Below are 17,510 nucleotides of genomic sequence, written 5' to 3'. Positions count from 1 at the left end.
GCAGCAGCAGTAGCAGTATTCCGTTGTACAAATATACCACATCAGATGCAATTTTTAAGTGTAGTCCAATCTATACATCTTTTGTTTAAGCCTTCCCAAGTTTGTTGTAATTCAAAGAAAAGCCTTTCCAGTTCTGAGCTTCTTGAAAAGTCTCTTGGGGTTTCTTTTATACTTTCATGGATTTGTTGTCTTCAATTAAATTTTTGAACTTTTGGGTATTTCTGCTTGTATAAAGTCTGAGATTTGTATCGAACCTTATTTTTTCCATTTGGAGACACACTTGGTGCAGTCTTTTCATTGTATAAACATAGAGGTTAGTTTTTCATTTGAGAGGAAATCATGGAATGTCACTGTATTGAGTACTAGCTAAAAGTCTCCTTTGTTTCACTTAGGTTTCTGATAGTTGTGAAGAAGCAAAAGACCTGTTGTGCAAAAACCACGTGCTGCAGGATGAACTTGCCATGCCAAGACTGGAGATAGATGCAGTGAAAAATCAGCACTGGGAAAAAGGAAAAGAAATATTTTGATGACATTGAAATTGTAAAAGGAAAGAATGATATCTTCAAAAGGCAATAAAAGTGAATGAGGAATCATCAACAAAGACTATATCCCAATATATTAAGCCAGCTTAATGCTCTGACAGCTGAGAATACAATGCTAAACTCTAAGCTGGAGAACGAAAAAGAAAGCAAATGAAGACTGGAAATGGAAGTGGAATCCTACCGTTCTAGACTGGCTGCTGCCTCAGACAATCATGATCAAAGTCAGACATCAAAAAGAGACCTGGAACTTGCCTTCCAGAGGGCAAGAGATGAGTGGTTACACTTGCAAGACAAAATGAAGACCGATGTGGCTAACCTGAAAGATAACAAGGAGATGCTTTCCCAGCAACTTTCTAGAGTGGAAAGTAAGTTCATTAACCTAGAAATTAAGCTGCATCACACGAGATTCTCTCAGAGAAAAGATTTTGATATTAGAACGTGTCCAGAGAGACCTAAGCCAAACAGAGTGTCAAAAGCAGGAAACTGAACACACGTATCAGAATGAACAAGGCAAAGTGAATAAATATATTGGAAAGCAGGAATCCTTAGAGGAGAAATTATCTTGACTCCAGAGTGAAAATATGTTGCTCCGACAGCAACTGGACGATGCACAAAACCGAGCTGACAGTAAAGAGAAGACTGTCATTAGCATCCAAGACCAGTTTCAGCAGATTGTGAGAAAACTTCAGGCCAAACGTGAGAAACAAGATCTGATGCTGGAGGAAAGAAACAAGGAGTTAATCAAGGAGTGTATTCATTTAAAAGAGAGAATGTGTCAGTACGAAAATGAGAAAGCAGAAAGAGAAGTGAGTATCCAGAAGAAGAAATTCTCAGACTTCCTGAAAGAAAGTTCACAGTGATTCTTGATTCTGGCTAAATGTTGAATCTAGTTGAACATAAAAAATACATAGGCTGTGAATCTATGGTCTCTACACCAGCCTAAAAGCACACCTTGCATCCAGTAAATAAAAATTAGACCCAAGAGATGCTTTACTTTGAGTAGAGGCATCTTATTGCTTATGAAATGTTAAGAGATTCAGTTCTAAATTATTAATATAGATAGTATTAGTAATTTACTCCTTTAGGATAAGAATTTTAATCTTTATGTTACCACATTTCAGTATCATGATGAAGCTGAGAAATGAAATGCTCAAACCTAAAATGAATATTTCAAAATTAAGTTTCATTACATGGATTACCTTGACAGTTAATTCCAGGTTTCCCAGATGCTATATTTTATATATTGTACTTTGGCTTCAGTAGCTTCTCATACCTTTTTGACATATTTGTTGGTATAATTTTAATTTTATTGATATCAATTTGAATTAACTTGGGAAAATTTCCACCTTGAATCATTTTTTCTTATGGCCTCTCAACACTTTAAAGGCATCTATTTGTCATTGAATCATAATTTGGGATTCGAGTTGTGAGCTTTAGCCAAACTATTCCTGATTTAGTCTTCGCACTGCTATTTATGTTATTTACTTAGAGCATGTTTACAAACAGTTTGCTCATAATTCTCGTTTTAAGGATCAATTAGTATCATTTGAATACACGTTTGTCCACTAAAAATGAAGGATGGCAGGACTCGTGAGCAGCAGGAATAGAGTGAGTCAGCGAGAGGGTCGTGGGGGCTGCCGTCTGGAGGCAGGTGGAGGCCAGGATATCGAGGCTCCTTGAAGGCTATGGGAGCAACCGTATTTCTTAAACTTCATTTTTCTTTTATATTGGAATATGGTTGATTTACAATTTTGTGTTAGTTTCAGATGTATAGGAAATTGATTCAGTTATTCCCACACATATATCCATTCTTTTTCAGTTCCTTTTCCCAGGTAGGTGACTACAGAATATTGAGTAGAGTTCCCTGTGCTCTCCAGTAGGTCCTTATAGTTAGCCAAGGGCAAAGGTGGGGAGGAGGGATAAATTAGGAGTTTGGGATTAATATAGACATACTCAGTTCAGTTCAGTTCAGTCACTCAGTCATGTCCGACTCTTTGTGACCCCATGAATCGCAGCACGCCATGCCTCCCTGTCCATCACCAACTCCCGGAGTTCACTCGGACTCACATCCATCGAGTCAGTGATGCCATCCAACCATCTCATCCTCTGTCGTCCCCTTCTCCTCCTGCCCCCAATCCCTCCCAGCATCAGAGTCTTTTCCAATGAGTCAACTCTTCACATGAGGTGGCCAAAGTACTGGAGTAAACAACAAGGGAATGGCTTCATTTTTTCTGCCGAGGTAGGAATCTATTGGAAAGATCTGAGCACTGGTTGGAATATGTGAAGATCTCTGAGTTAAAGAAAGCTTCTAATAAAGAAGGAAAGGAAAATGTTTCCACAGTGTGGAATTTTCCATCACTTTTCCCACCTACACACTCATTTCTGGACATGAGGTGGTGAAGCTGTGCACATTTATTGGGAGGGGCAGGGCATGGAGAGTGGGGCCGCATCCTTTGTCTGAGTAACTTAATATCAGGAAGGCTGGAGGGTGGCCCCTTCTGTGTCTGTAACCAAACTCAGTGAGGAGGAAAAAGAAGGTGAGTTGCTATCTGTGGTGATAATTTTCAAAGTACATATGTTGGAGTTATCTATTATTAACATAATGTAATAGTAAAGTGATTTGATAAACTCAGTGACAGAGCATCTTATTAGGCGGTTGTGAGACAACTTCAACAAGAACTGGCTGATACCCTCAGAAAGCAGTCTATATCAGAGGCGTCACTGGAGGTCTTGTCACGTTATCGTGCCGACTTAGAAGTTGAGGCACAGGATTTAAAGAAGAACTTATGTCAACTCACAAGTCAGGTATGTATGAAAGTGAATGTGTTGACTGTTTATATGTAGGATAAAGTGTTTTAGGACACTCGTTTTCATGGACAGCTTTCTTTTGTATTTTCATTGCAAGTAATTTACTACAATTTTATTTTCTTTATAATGCACTCATTTCTAAAACTTGACTTTCATTCTGCCATTTGCATTATATATATTTTTTCTTATATTATTTACCCTAAGGAAAGTTAAGAATTGTGCGGCATTCTTCACAGAAGTTGAGAGACTGTTTCTTTGAAACAATACTATTTTGGTGTGATACCTGTACTGCCATGATACGGCAAGCCAGATAAAATCAGAGAATGTTTAATGGAATGTTTCAGGAAATTATCATTTCTCATCTTCACTTATGTCAGTGACTGTGTATATATATTTATTTCATAGATTTCAGAATAACTTATGCAGAAAGGGTATTATACAAACTAGTTGAAGTTAAGCAATGCCTTCTTTTCATTTTAGACATATTATAAAAGCCTGGAGGTACTCAGATGGTGTATAGTATGTACATCCAAAATAGAGAATTAAGAAGATTATTTAGACCCTGCCATTGGATTTTTAAAAAAGCTATTGAAATATAATTCATGTATCATACAATTCACCCACTGAAAATGTGTAGTTCACTATTTTTTTGTGTAGAAAGTTGTCACCTGTGACCAATTTTAGAGCCTTTCCATCACCCCAAAAAGGAAACCCCATATCCCTTAGCTGCCCCTCATGGCCCCCCATCTCCCTCAGCCCCAGGCAAACACCAGTGTAGTATCTGTCTCGGGCTTTCATATAAATGGAATCACACAGTGTGTGCTGCTTTGTGGTGAGCTTTTCTCATTTGGTGTCATGTTTTTGAGTTTCATCCATGTTATAGCACGTTATCAGTTCTATTTCTGTTAATTGTCAAACAATAAACAGTATGTGGCTAAGCCATTTATCCATTCACCAGTTGATGAAGCTTTGGGCTGTTTACACTTTGAGGCTATTAATGCTGCTGTGAACACTGATTTACAAGTTTCTGTGTGGACACGCCTTTCTTTTCCTGTGGTTGGATTTTATCCTCAGAGTTAACTGGCTGATCTCACCTTTTCTTGGCCTTTGCTCAGACTGTCCTTTTGGTGTTCACAGTTTTGTTTTCTCTTGGGTAGTCCTCCATTTATTCAGACCTGGTGCCCAGTCTCTTATCCATGGAGCTTTTCTGATGGTCCAGTTCTCATTGAGCCTTTTCTCTTCAGCCTTTCTCATCTAGTCTGTGAAGAATATTTTAGCCCTTAATTTTATATTGTCCTTTTTTTTCACGAGGGAGGATCTTGTCTAAGTATACATTGGTTTAACAGGGAATACTTACTGATATGCACAATACTTGTCTGCATAAATGGAAAATATTTTAGCTTAACAGTTGTTAGGACACAACTAAGTACTTTTTACCATACCAATAATTTCTTCTTGGAGATACTGGTCATAGTAAAACTTTTATTAAGAAACTAAATTCTATTAGTCTAATAGAATAGAATTGTTCAATTAAACGCTCATTTTTTTTCCCTGACTCTGAAATAAAAATGTAAAATTTCCTTCTTTCATTATGCAGCCAGAAGTGGGATTTATGGATTTCTAGCCTTTCACCAACTGTGAGGTTCTGGAGTTGGCTTCTCTGATATCCATAGCTTGTAACCTTAATTTTCTCATCAGAGTACTTGCTAGACATTAATAGTTCCTGGGAATGAATTGATTCAGAAAACTTTGATTTAGCAGTAGGGTAATATTTCCATGGCAGTGACCACACTTCCTCTGGTGGTCACGTAAGTTCTGTACCACTCTATCCAGGAGGTGCTATTTGCATATTAACCTGTGGTCATTGTCCACTGTATAGTACAGAGAGGAAGTAAGTTACAAATTATAAGTGGAGAGCACTGCTAGTTGGTTAGTGGAGTCAGTGAACATTCTTGAAGTACTGGATGCATATGTTCTGGGCCTCATGCTCACCCTTACTGCCATTTGCAATGGTTATGGAGAGTGATTTCAGTGTGACTTGTGTTGAAGACGATTTCTGTTGGCATGACATCTGCCTGATATATCAAATTGTTTTGCAGATAAAATACAGTGACCGTAATAATGCCAATTACAAACAGTTCTTATTCTATGCCACTTCCTCTTCTAAATAGTTTATGTATGTGGTTAGTCACTCAGTCGTGTCCAATTCTTTGTGACCTCATGAACAGTAGCACACCAGACTCCTCTGTCCATGGGATTCTCCAGCCAAAAATACTGGAGCGGGTTTCCTTCTGGCAATACTGGAGCCATATGCTTCTCTAAAGTACATTATGTAAACTCCGCAATATAATCTTCCAAAAATCCCACTGAGATTGATGCTACCATTATCTCCATTTTATGGATGGAGAAACTGAGATACAGAAAGGTTAAGTGATTTGCTCTAGGACACGCAGCTCAGATCTGATGGAACTGTGACAGAGGCCCATGCATTCTGGCTCCTGTGTAGCTACTGCCTCACACCAGGTTGTCACCAACAGCAGTGTTAGCTCTCATAACTACTGGAAGATCTGTGGTCATTTACATATGTGAATATTTAAAGTGATGGCCTATGTGGAGCCTGGATAAAAAAAAAATATATTTGTTTACCATAAGGTAGTTTTCTGTCTTTCCCCATTTGAGTAGTTTATAAATTTGTGTGTTTATTTGAGAAAATCTGATTTAAAGCATGGATGATGTTGTGTTTGAGTGCTGGAGGAGAGGTCAGTAACCTGTAGAGGGCAGACAGGAAATATTTTCACTTTGTGGACTATAAGGTGTCTGTTGTAACAACTCATCTCTGCTGTATGGCAGGAAAGCAGCTGTTAACAATATGCAGACAAAAGAGAAAAAAACCAATGATGGTGGATTTACTAGGTTATTAGTAGTTAAAACAGTTGTTTTTTCTTTTTTTTTTTAGGTGGAAGAAGCACAGGATCAACTTACAGAGGCTGTGAGATGTGCTGAGAAAACACAGGATCACGTCCAAAAGTACGATTTAAAGCAGCGTAGAAAATAAGTATAAAGCAGATAAACAGTATAATATGAGAATAGATCAACAGTGATAATAAACATATTATCATGAAGCTGTGTAACATTTCAGCTTTGAGCTTTTTTGAGATGCATAATTTCCCCCCATTATTTCCATATTTTGCACATTATCCACAAGTAAAAAGTGAAAGCTTTAATCGCTCAGTCGTGTCTGACTCTGTGCAACCCCGTGGGCTCTAGCCTTCCAGGCTCCTTTGTCCATGGAATTTTCCAGGCAAGAATCCTGGAGTGGGTTGCCATTCCCTTCTCCAGGGGATCTTCCTGACGCAGGGATCGAACCTGGCTCTCCTGCGTTGCCAGCAGATTCTTTACCATCTGAGCCACCAGGGAAGGCGATTAGTCACAAACAGAAAAACAGTACAGTTGCCAAATCATCTACTTTGCAAAATTCTAAGAACCTATGTAATTGAACCTGCAGATATTTGTTCAAAAACAGTGTGATATTTTAAAAATCTATGTGTGAAGGAATTCCTTGACAGTCCAAGAGTTAAAACTATGCCTTCCAAGGCAGAGGGTGTGGGTTTGATCCCTGGTTGGGGAGCCAGGACCCCACGTCCCTCACAGCCAAAAAACCAAAACATAAAACAGAAGCAATATGCAGTCAATTCAATAAAGACTTTAAAAATGGTCTATGTCCAAGAAAAATCTTTAAAAAAATAATCTTATGTGTGAGAATAATTATTTTTAAATCTGCATTTTAGGCTTGAAATTGAAAATGCCGAGTTACAAACTACAGTCAAGGGAGAATGGCACTGAAACATGTATACTATCTTGTAAGAATCAAATCACCAGTCTATGTCCAATGCAGGATACAGCATGCTTGGGGCTGGTGCACGGGGATGACCCAGAGGGATGTTGTGGGGAGGGAGGTGGGAGGGGGGTTCATGTTTGGGATCGCATGTACACCCGTGGTGGATTCATGTCAATGTATGGCAAAACCAATACAGTATTGTAAAGTAAAAATAAAAATAAAAAAAAAAATAAAAAAAAAATAAAATGCTAATGTTAAAAAAAAAAAAAAGCAAGCGGGCAAAATTGAACAGCTTCAGAAAAACCTGTTAAGTACAAGATTGGTGAGTCAACCTCTTAATTTCTGTCATACTGAGAAAGGATTTTAATTTTTTTTACTAGTAATATATAAGGATATTTTGGACAATGTGAAAAGTTTCATTGATTAGCTTATTGTATTTTTATTGATACTGCTTGCTACTAGTACTGTGGTTCCTCTATTGAAGAAGTCGACTGAATTCATAAAATTAATGATTTTTATAGTAAGATTTTAATTTAAAAAATTGTGACAGTCCAAAAGCAATATTTTATATAGACCACATTGTTTGTTCATTCATCTGTCAATGAAATTCCACCTTCTGACTATTGTTAATAATGCTGCTTTGAACATTGGTACATAAACATCTATTTGAGTCCAGAAATTTGAGTAATGATTTGATTGAGAATTTTGAGTTTCTTTTGTAATCCAGATCTTTCTGTGAGATTTTTGAGAATGAATCATTTTAAATATTGTAGTTTGTTCTCTTCATTAAGAATGAATACTATAATGTAAGAAACGAATCGCCAGTCTAAGTTTGATACAGGATACAGGATGCTTGGGGCTGGTGCACTGGGATGACCCAGAGAGATGATATGGGGAGGGTGGTGGGAGGGGTGGTCAGGGTTGGGAACTCATGTACTTCTGTGGTGGATTCATGTCAATGTACGGCAAAACCAATATGGTATTGTAAAGTAAAATAAAAAAAAAGGATGAATACTATGTCTGTATAGAACCATTTTTCTGAGCGAATGTATTTTTCATTTGTTGGATTTTTTTTTTTAAGAGATGAGGTTGCATGGGAATTTTTCAAAGATTAGTTTAGTAAGGTGTGACTTAATAAAACCTGGAATATCTTGAACAATTATGAAAATTATTTTAGAACATCTCTAGAAAGTAAAATGTAAACATAGGCAGTCTTTTAAAAACCTTTCATTAACATTTAGTATTTTATGTGTAAAAGGCTCTATTTTTAACAAATAAATGTTGGCAATTTAAATTCCAGATAAATGATGAAATGAAAAATAATTTTAAGTTGTTTTAAGAAAAGTCATCAATTTTGAAATCTGTTATTGGCATCAATCAGTTTTAATAACTGTGTTTACTATAAATTCATATTAGTTTGTGAACTCATGAGAAATAATATTTTTAAGAAAGAATATAAAGTCTCTCTAGGTATTTAAAAATAATTTTCTCAAATTGTTTTTTTTCTAAGTCTGAGGATGAAAAGGAACAATTAAAGAAATACATTAAATTAAAATAATCTCTGGAAAATAGCTTGGACCAAGAAAAGAAGAAAGACAGTGAGTTAGAAAAAAAGATTACTGGGTAAGATTTTAATATTTCTGATAACCTCAATTATTTTATTTTATTTAAAACCTTAGACACAAATTCATTTTTTTGTGTATTTTCATAATTAAACACGTTATCCTATTTCAAAGTTTACTGTGGAAAGTCAGCACAATCTGAAATGTTTTTGAGTGCAGCAGTGTTATACTTATCTGTAATGATTTCTAAAACAGTAACAACTGTGCCTCTGCATATAGTAATATCACTCTCTTCCTCATCATCTATGCTGAATTTTTACTTCTGCAAAGTATCTTTGTTCTTTTTGGTAATCCTGCCTTCTTTTAATTGTGTTCCTTCCCTTCATCATTCAAGTAATTTATTATCTAAAAACCTACCTGTGTTATTGTTGAACAACATTAAAAAGTATCTTGATTTGGCTTATATTTTCTTTTTGCCCCCAAATTTTAGTTATAAAATGTACATATAAAAATCTATGTGTAACTTAAAGAATAATAAAATTAGTGACCATGTTTTGATCAGTAAGATAAAAAACTGCTTCTGTTTTTCTTGCTGAGTACGGTTAATCCTCATCATCTACAGATTCAGCCAACCCAAGATAAAAAGTATTCAGCGGAAAAAATTTGAGAAAGTTCCAAAAAGCAAAACTTGGATTGGTCTCAAGCTGGCAACTATTTCCATAGTGTTTACACTATTTATAACTATTTACAAATTATTTACATTGTATTAGATAATGTAAGAGATCTAGGGATGACTGAAAGTATAGGGAAGATGTGCTTAGGGAGACTTGAGCATCCGTGGGTTTTGTATCCACTGAGTGTTGGGGGATTTTTGAACCAGTCCTCTGTGGATGCCAAGTGATGATTATACAAAGAGTTCTTCTCTGATTCTCATTAATATTTTTCGCTTTTAATTTTCTCTACATTGCTTTGCATTTTGTTAACAATGTGCTGGGCAAGATTTCTACATCTCTTAAAACAGTCTTGGAGAGACTGGTACACCCTCTTTTCTGACTTCCTTTCTTCTAAAACTCTCAGCCTTGGTTATTTCCTGCTTAACTCAGGCTCCAAAGGCTTTTCTTTTGTTTTCAATTTTGAGTGAGACTCTTGTTGGTTTTTTGTATCTACTTTCTTTTCTTTTTGTAGAGGCTGTGGTCAATAGGAACAAACGTGTCTTGTGTTTTTTCAAATAACACTCATGTATCATATCTCTTCATCTTTAGCTTGAATACTAATCTCTGGTTTATAACTAATATTTAATAATAAATTAATATTTCACACTAGCATGCTAAAAATTGATGTTAACTTAGTTATAAGAACTCATGTATATCACACACAGTATATTTAAATGTGATAAAATTTTTCTTCATAATATTTATCTAAGATTAGAATTAAGTTATTATGCTTTCAAGGAATATTAGATTTGAATAATGAGAAAGGATTATAATTTATAAATTTGTTTGCTTTATCTGATAGAACATATATGTTTAATTATTAAATATCTGCTCTTAAAGAACTTACTCATTCTATACATTTCTACAGATTTAAGAAAATTTTAAAAATGACAAGAAGGAAGTTAAATGAATATGAAAATGGAGAGCTTAGTTTCCATGGAGATTTAAAAACCAGTCAAATGGAAATGGATATCAAATTAATATGCTAAAACATAAGGTAATTTTTAATCAGTTTTAGAACCCCAAAGTCACTTAATTTGGGGAAATATTATCATTCCATGCTTTGAACAGTGAAACACAGATTTGCCTGTTAATTTTTTAGGTTGGACACCAGTAAAAAAGACAGCTTTTCCCCATATCATTTTTAGATAAAAACGACACACTCTTACTCTCTCTGTCTTGTATCGTGGCTGGTGATCTGAAGCTGAGTAGCACAGCATTAATGACCCCAAAGTATCCGTTGTTTTTGGTGACAGGTTTGTTGAAATCTAATGAACATACCATGCAGTTCTTTCATTTAAACTGTACAGTTCAGTAACTTTATTGTGTTTAAAGGGTTATACAGGCATTACCACGTTAGAACATTTTCATCACCCTCCAAAGAAATCACCCTGTGCCAGTTTTCCCTTCCTGATCTTCCCAGCCTGAGGGAAACATGACTCCACTCCCTGACTGTGTAGATGTCCCTTTTCTGGACATTTCGTGTCAGTGGAATTACACAATATGGGATCCTTTGTGACCACCTTCTTTCATTTAGCATAATATTTTCAAGGTACATCTAATATGTATCAGTATTTCCTTGCTTTTATTGCTCAATAATTGCCTTTGACTGTGTGGATCACAATTAACTGTGGAAAATTCTGAAAGAGATGGGAATAGCAGACCACCTAACCTGCCTCTTGAGAAATCTGTATGCAGGTCAGGAAGCAACAGTTAGAACTGGACATGGAACAACAGATTGGTTCCAAATAGGAAAAGGAGTACATCAAGGCTATATATTGTCACCCTGCTTATTTAACTTCTATGCAGAGTACATCATGAGAAACGCTGGACTGGAAGAAACACAAGCTGGAATCAAGATTGCCGGGAGAAATATCAATAATCTCAGATATGAAGATGATACCACCCTTATGGCAGGAAGTGAAGAGGAACTAAAAAGCCTCTTGATGAAAGTGAAAGAGGAGAGTGAAAAAGTTGGCTTAAAGCTCAACATTCAGAAAACGAAGATCATGGCATCTGGTCCCATCACTTCATGGGAAATAGATGGGAAAACAGTGGAAACAGTATCAGACTTTATTTTTTGGGGCTCCAGAATCACTGCAGATGGTGACTGCAGCCATGAAATTAAAAGACGCTTACTCCTTGGAAGAAAAGTTATGACCAACCTAGATAGCTTATTCCAAAACAGACATTACTTTGCTGACTAAGGTCCATCTAGTCAAGGCTATGGTTTTTCCTGTGGTCACGTATAGATGTGAGAGTTGGACTGTGAAGAAGGCTGAGCACCGAAGAATTGATGCTTTTGAAGTGTGGTGTTGGAGAAGACTCTTGAGAGTCCCTTGGACTGCAAAGAGATCCAACCAGTCCATTCTGGAGGAGATCAACCTTGGGATTTCTTTGGAAGGAATGATGCTAAAGCTGAAGCTCCAGTACTTTGGCCACCTCATGCGAAGAGTTGACTCATTGGAAAAGACTCTGATGCTTGGGGGCAGGAGGAGAAAGGGACAACAGAGAATAAGATGGCTGGATGGCATCACGGACTCGATGGACGTGAGTCTGGGTGAACCACAGGAGTTGGTGATGGACAGGGAGGCCTGGCGTGCTGCAATTCATGGGGTTGCAAGGAGTCAGGCACAACTGAGCGACTGAACGGAACTGAACTGAATATTCTATTGTATGGACGTTCCACATTTTATTTATCCATTCATCATCTGATGGACCTTTGGGGTTGTTTGTAATTTTTGGCTAATGTCGGTAATGTTGCTGTGAACATTTATGTCTAAGCTTTGATGTGAACATATTTTTTCACTTCTTTTGGGAATACAGTTATGAATAGAATTGCTGTATTACACAGCAACTCTGTTTAACCTTTTGAGGACCTGCCATACTGTTTTCCAGCATGGCGGCATCATTTTATATTTTTATCCAAGGTATGTAAAACGTTCCCATTTCTATACATTCCTGTCAACACTAGTCATTACCTGCCTCTGTGAGTATAGCCATCCTAGCAAGTATGAAGTGGCATCTCGTGGTGTTTTATTTCTCTCTCTGAGGAGAGGACAATGAAGATTGAGTTCTAGATTAGTAACTACTCAAAGCTACCCACCTCTTTTAGAATTTCAGTAAATTGAGATGAGGTCAAAAGTCTGATTTTGGTAATTAAACTACTTCTAGTTATTTCTTATAGTTCAAATCATATGTCTCATTGCTTACTAGTCTTCATTGTTTTCAAACTTGAGCAGAAATTCTGAGTCACACCTGCCTATTTGTAAGAAATTGTAATTGAAGGGAACCCTGAAAAAACTTCTTCCTGAGTAGTTCTTAAGTCTTTCTTCTAGTTATATGCTTCTTCTCCTCAACATTGTCATTAAAACTCTTACCCTTTATTATATTCCAGTTTATAAGAGATCAGTTTCTACCTGCATTTAAGTTATGCTTTTATTTTCTCTTTTTCAAAAATCCATTTTTCTGTTTTTTCCTAATCAGCTTTAAGTTTAGTGGCTTCAATAAACAACATTGGTTTTGTTCAAAATCTACACTTAGGAAACGGTGGCCAGGACAGCTGGCTTCTTGTCCCCTTGGCTTCAGATGGGGGCAGCTCGAGGGCTGGGGACTGGAATTGGGTGAAGGTGTGTTCATTCCCATGTCTGATAGTTGGTATCTGTGGTTGGCTGGACTTTGGTGAAGGCAGACAAGTGAAACACCTATCCTGAACACCTAGGCTCTCTTTGCAGCCTGGGCTTACTTGCAACATGGAGCCTGATTCCCAGGTTGAGAGCCAGGAAAAAGCTCTGCCGCCTTGTCTAACCTCGCTTTGCAGTTCACACAGCATCACTTTAATCATCTTCTGTTCAATAGGAGCAAGTCACTTATACTTGGCCTATATTCTACCTTTTTTACAGAATAAAGTTTTAAAAACTAATGGGTACATTTAAAAACTAGCACAGTAACTCACTGGCCACAATTTTTTATATTCCTTCCAATGAAAAATACCCTTTTCCCTACTCATTCCCTCACAAATCTCAGTTGTTAAGTGTGAGGCCCAGGCTCAAGTAGAGGTCTTACCATCTTCATCAGGTACTGATGACACATGGGGATGAGGTTTCTGGGTGTGATTTCTAGAGTGTGACCCTGTGAGCACAACCCTCTCAGTACTAAGACTTGAGAACTAAAGGGACAAGTTATCTGCCACCCACACCCCCACCATTCTGCTGAATGACTGGACTCTCCCGTCCAGAAACGGGAAACGGGAGGCACCGTAGTCCATGGCAGCTCTGAGGTCCAGTTTGGTGCTGCCAGCTCTTTGATGAGGACTTGGTCCTGCCCATAGGAGTGCTTCTCCTGTGCTCTACCCTCTGAGCTCTGTGTGCTGTCCTTTTTATAAGAAATGACCTCTATCTGAAGCTGAGTCATGTTTCTTAAGCCAGCTTCCTCTTTATTGAACTTCAAAGAAAATCCCAAAGGCCTATTCTCATTGGTATGTCGTGGTCTCTGTTAGGCCAAGCACTGTTTTTTGCTGTCAAGGTTCTCTTTAAAGCTTTTAGTGTGCTGTGAATTGGATTGGGATTCACATCATTGGAGAGGCTGCCCTCACAAATCTTTTTTGAGAGAAGCTCCGCACCTTGGGCTTCTTATGAAGCTTTGTAGGATAATGCCTTTAAAATTCTTATGCCCTTAAGATCTTTAAAGGAATTTGAGGCACCACCTTAAGTCTTTTCAGGGTCTTAATGAAGGGTTTTACAGTCTACAGGCTTCACCTTTAGACCATGTTTTCCTGGCAGCACCCTAGATTTGATCTTAGCCCAGAAGCTGTTTCTCTCTTTTAGCATCATGTGACCACTGGACATGTGGGGATGCTGTAAAGGAGATTACAGATATTGAACCCAAATATAATTGAGCCTTGTTCCTTTATATTTTATAATACTCCCCCCCTTTTTTTTTTTTTTTGATAGCTTATCCCTCTCATTGATGTTACTTTCAGCTGGTTCTCAGCAAGAGTTTCCTTTCCCCTGTGTTTCAGTGTCGTTTTCTTCTCTTGCCTAGAAGCTGTCACCAGCAGCCTCTTTAAGGGCCATCAGGATTCAGTTTACCATGTCATGAAGCCCTTTGGGTTTTCATTTCTTTCTTTGCATCCATTCAGATCTCACCTACCTCCAGGTTGAAAGGCATTCTCACATCTTTTAGTTCTTTTTTAATGGTACTTTTAATATTAGTATCTGTGCCAGGTATTTATTGCCAGCAAATTGTATAATAAACCACGTCAAAGCCTAGTGGCTCAAAACAGCATTTACTTTGCTCACAAATTTGTGTTGAGGCAAGGCTCAGTGAGTGAGGCCAGCATGTTTCTTTTCCAGTTGGCATCAGCTGGGATGTCGTGAAGGTGGGGACCAGAGTCATCTGAAGATTAGTTCATGCACATGTCTGGCAGTTGGAGCTGGCTTTTGGGTGAGACATTAGTTGGGGGCGGTCAGTGGGGGCACTGACAAGGTGCTCAGTATGTGGTCTGGACTTCTTTGCAGCGTAGTGACTGATGCTAAGGGTGGGCTTGCCCACAGAGCAAAAGTCAGTTTCCCCAGACTCTGTCCAGTAGAAATCAGTTACTGAGGCCAGCACATATTTAAGGGGAGGGAATTTCAGAGAAAAGTGTCAAAGAATTTGTAGACAGTTTCAATACCACCACCTCCACTCACCTCGACTTACCGAGTAATCATTCTGTCTAAAGGAAAGTTCTTTGCAACTCGGTGTCACTGAAATTCCTGCAAATTTTGTTTGTTGTTTTGTTTGGTATGTTCTGTTCTGTGAAAAGTAACAAATGGTTACCAAAATGAGGCATTTGTTGTTGTTGTTCAGGAAAATGTATGGATCATCTCACTAAGCTATTAGGAGATGGGATTTCTTTAACCTTTTGAATTATTTTTCTTTGGAATGCAGTTCAAATTAGCAAAAACTATTCATAGTTCAGAAAAAGACTTATGGGATTAGAATCCATATTTATAATATTTATTAATCAAAGTCTTATTTTCACAATCTTCGTTTGGGAAGTGTTTATTAACCCAGCCCTAGGTAACTCAATACAGTATCCCTCAAACTTCTTTAAAACATGGGGCATTAAGATGGGGGGAAGGAGTAAGAGACATTCTACTAAGAGGTGACTTGTAGTCATTTTATGGAAAAAAAATACAAAAGAGTATAAAATCAAGTGCAAATGTTCTGTGACAAAGATGATGACAGTGAAGAATATATTTTGTGCCTCTTGGTGGTTTGAACTTCTTTCTTGATTCTCTGAGTAATCCCTGGTCCTACATTCTACAATACAGATACCATCATATCTATTTGATCCTGGGTTTTAGTTAGGCTGTGCTCAGTCCACTTTCTTCATTAGCAAACAGTATCATTTTATTCTTGAAGACTGATAATCCTTGAAACTGTATCTTCAAAATGTCTGCACCTGGATGCAAAAAATCAAGTTCTTCGAGAGGAGTTATTATCTATGAAAGGAATGCAAAAGAAATGTGAAAAACTAGAGAAGAATAAAAAGAAGTTGGAGCAAGAAGTAGTGAACCTCAGAAGTCATATATAAATGAATATGATAGAACACAGTCAAGCAGAGCAGTATAAAGGGGAGACTGAAGAAAGGGCGAGACAGGATCTCGTAGAGAAATGAAAGGTCAACCTATTTTGCAGGTTAATTTGTTCATCTGTCATGTGCTTGAATTCACCTCATTGTAAATTACATTTTGGATCTATACAGCTTATGGGTTTCCTCTACTTCCCTTAGAGCAGTTGGTTTGGTAGTTTTCTGGAAGGAAGGGGACACTTGTTTCTCCCTTTAAATATTTCCGTTTCCATCATGGTTATCACCAAATTGACCTATCAGAATGATTCTCACTAGAGAATCCTTTCATTTATAAGACCAATTGGTATAAAACAAGACTACTAGGAGGAAAAGAAAATATTGTGGTTTAGAACTGGTACCATCCTCTTGAATTATTTTTAAGTTGTCTTGTTCAGTTTTTAAAATTTTAAGTTGATCCTCTTGTTCTTTGAATTATCAGATTATATAAGCACCACTATAACAATAATTCCACTTTCATTTTATAATTCTCATGTAATTCACTTCACATTGATGATAATTGTTTTAAACTTCTGCTTTTTTCTTTTAACCTTTAAAATTGCTTTCTGAATCACTGGCTCAAAACTAAAGGGAGCAAATATCATTTTCCAGGTTAATGATTATTTTTATTTTTATTTATTTATTTATTTATTTTTGATTATTTTTAAAATGTTATCTTTTAAAATTTGCCTTAGATACAAGCAGCTCTCAGGAGAACTTAGAGCAATTACAAGAGAAGAATAATGCTTCCATAAGAAGTCAGCTGGAACTCAGAATTAAATAAAGACTTGGAATCTGAACTCCCCAAGGTGAAAACTTTGCAAGAAGATTCTCATAAAGCAGAATTGGAAAAATATAAGCAACTCTACCTTGTAGAACCAGAAGTTAGAAAGTCATTGGAAGGTAAACTAGACAGATAAGTCAAAACACAGAATCACAGAACGTAAATTTAGTTAATTAATTTGTCTCTAAAGCCTAATTTTTCTAGAGCACAGTTCATGAGATTAGTAGGAAGTGAAGGCTAACTAGATGGTCACTGCTAGAGGGAGCCCTAAGACAAACAATTAATACTGTGTCCTTTTAAGTTTTACCACACAGAGTTGGAAACGACTGAAGTGACTTAGCAGCAGCAGCACACTGCATAAAGGCATGCTTGTGAAATTGGGGGCAATTAACACAACACAGGAGTGAAAGACAGGATAATTCACAGAGTGGCTAGAAATAGTATGGTGACCTGACTGAGAGGGGGGTGTGGAGGATGGAAAGGACAGATGGCACCTCCAGGGCTTAGTTCAGGTTTCCCCACTGTCTGAAAGCAGAGCATTCCTAGGAAGCCTTTCATAAGCCAAAACAGCATACAGCAAAGAAGTAGGTACCCGAGGGCATGTTCTGCTAGTTGAAGCCTAAAATGAATATGCACAAGTGAAGCACAGG

General features: G+C 37.3%; 1 pseudogene; it reads left to right on the top strand.

Moving 5' to 3' along the window:
- Positions 1 to 16,996, top strand: part of LOC128062542 (ankyrin repeat domain-containing protein 26-like) — a 57,925-nt pseudogene extending 40,929 nt beyond the window's left edge.
- Positions 16,997 to 17,510: the final 514 nt, after the last annotated feature.

Source organism: Budorcas taxicolor, chromosome 17 (assembly GCF_023091745.1).
Source record: "Budorcas taxicolor isolate Tak-1 chromosome 17, Takin1.1, whole genome shotgun sequence".
Classification (NCBI taxonomy): Eukaryota; Metazoa; Chordata; class Mammalia; order Artiodactyla; family Bovidae; genus Budorcas; species Budorcas taxicolor.
The sequence above is the reverse complement of the archived record's forward strand: the minus strand, read 5'-3'. Positions and strand labels throughout refer to the sequence as shown.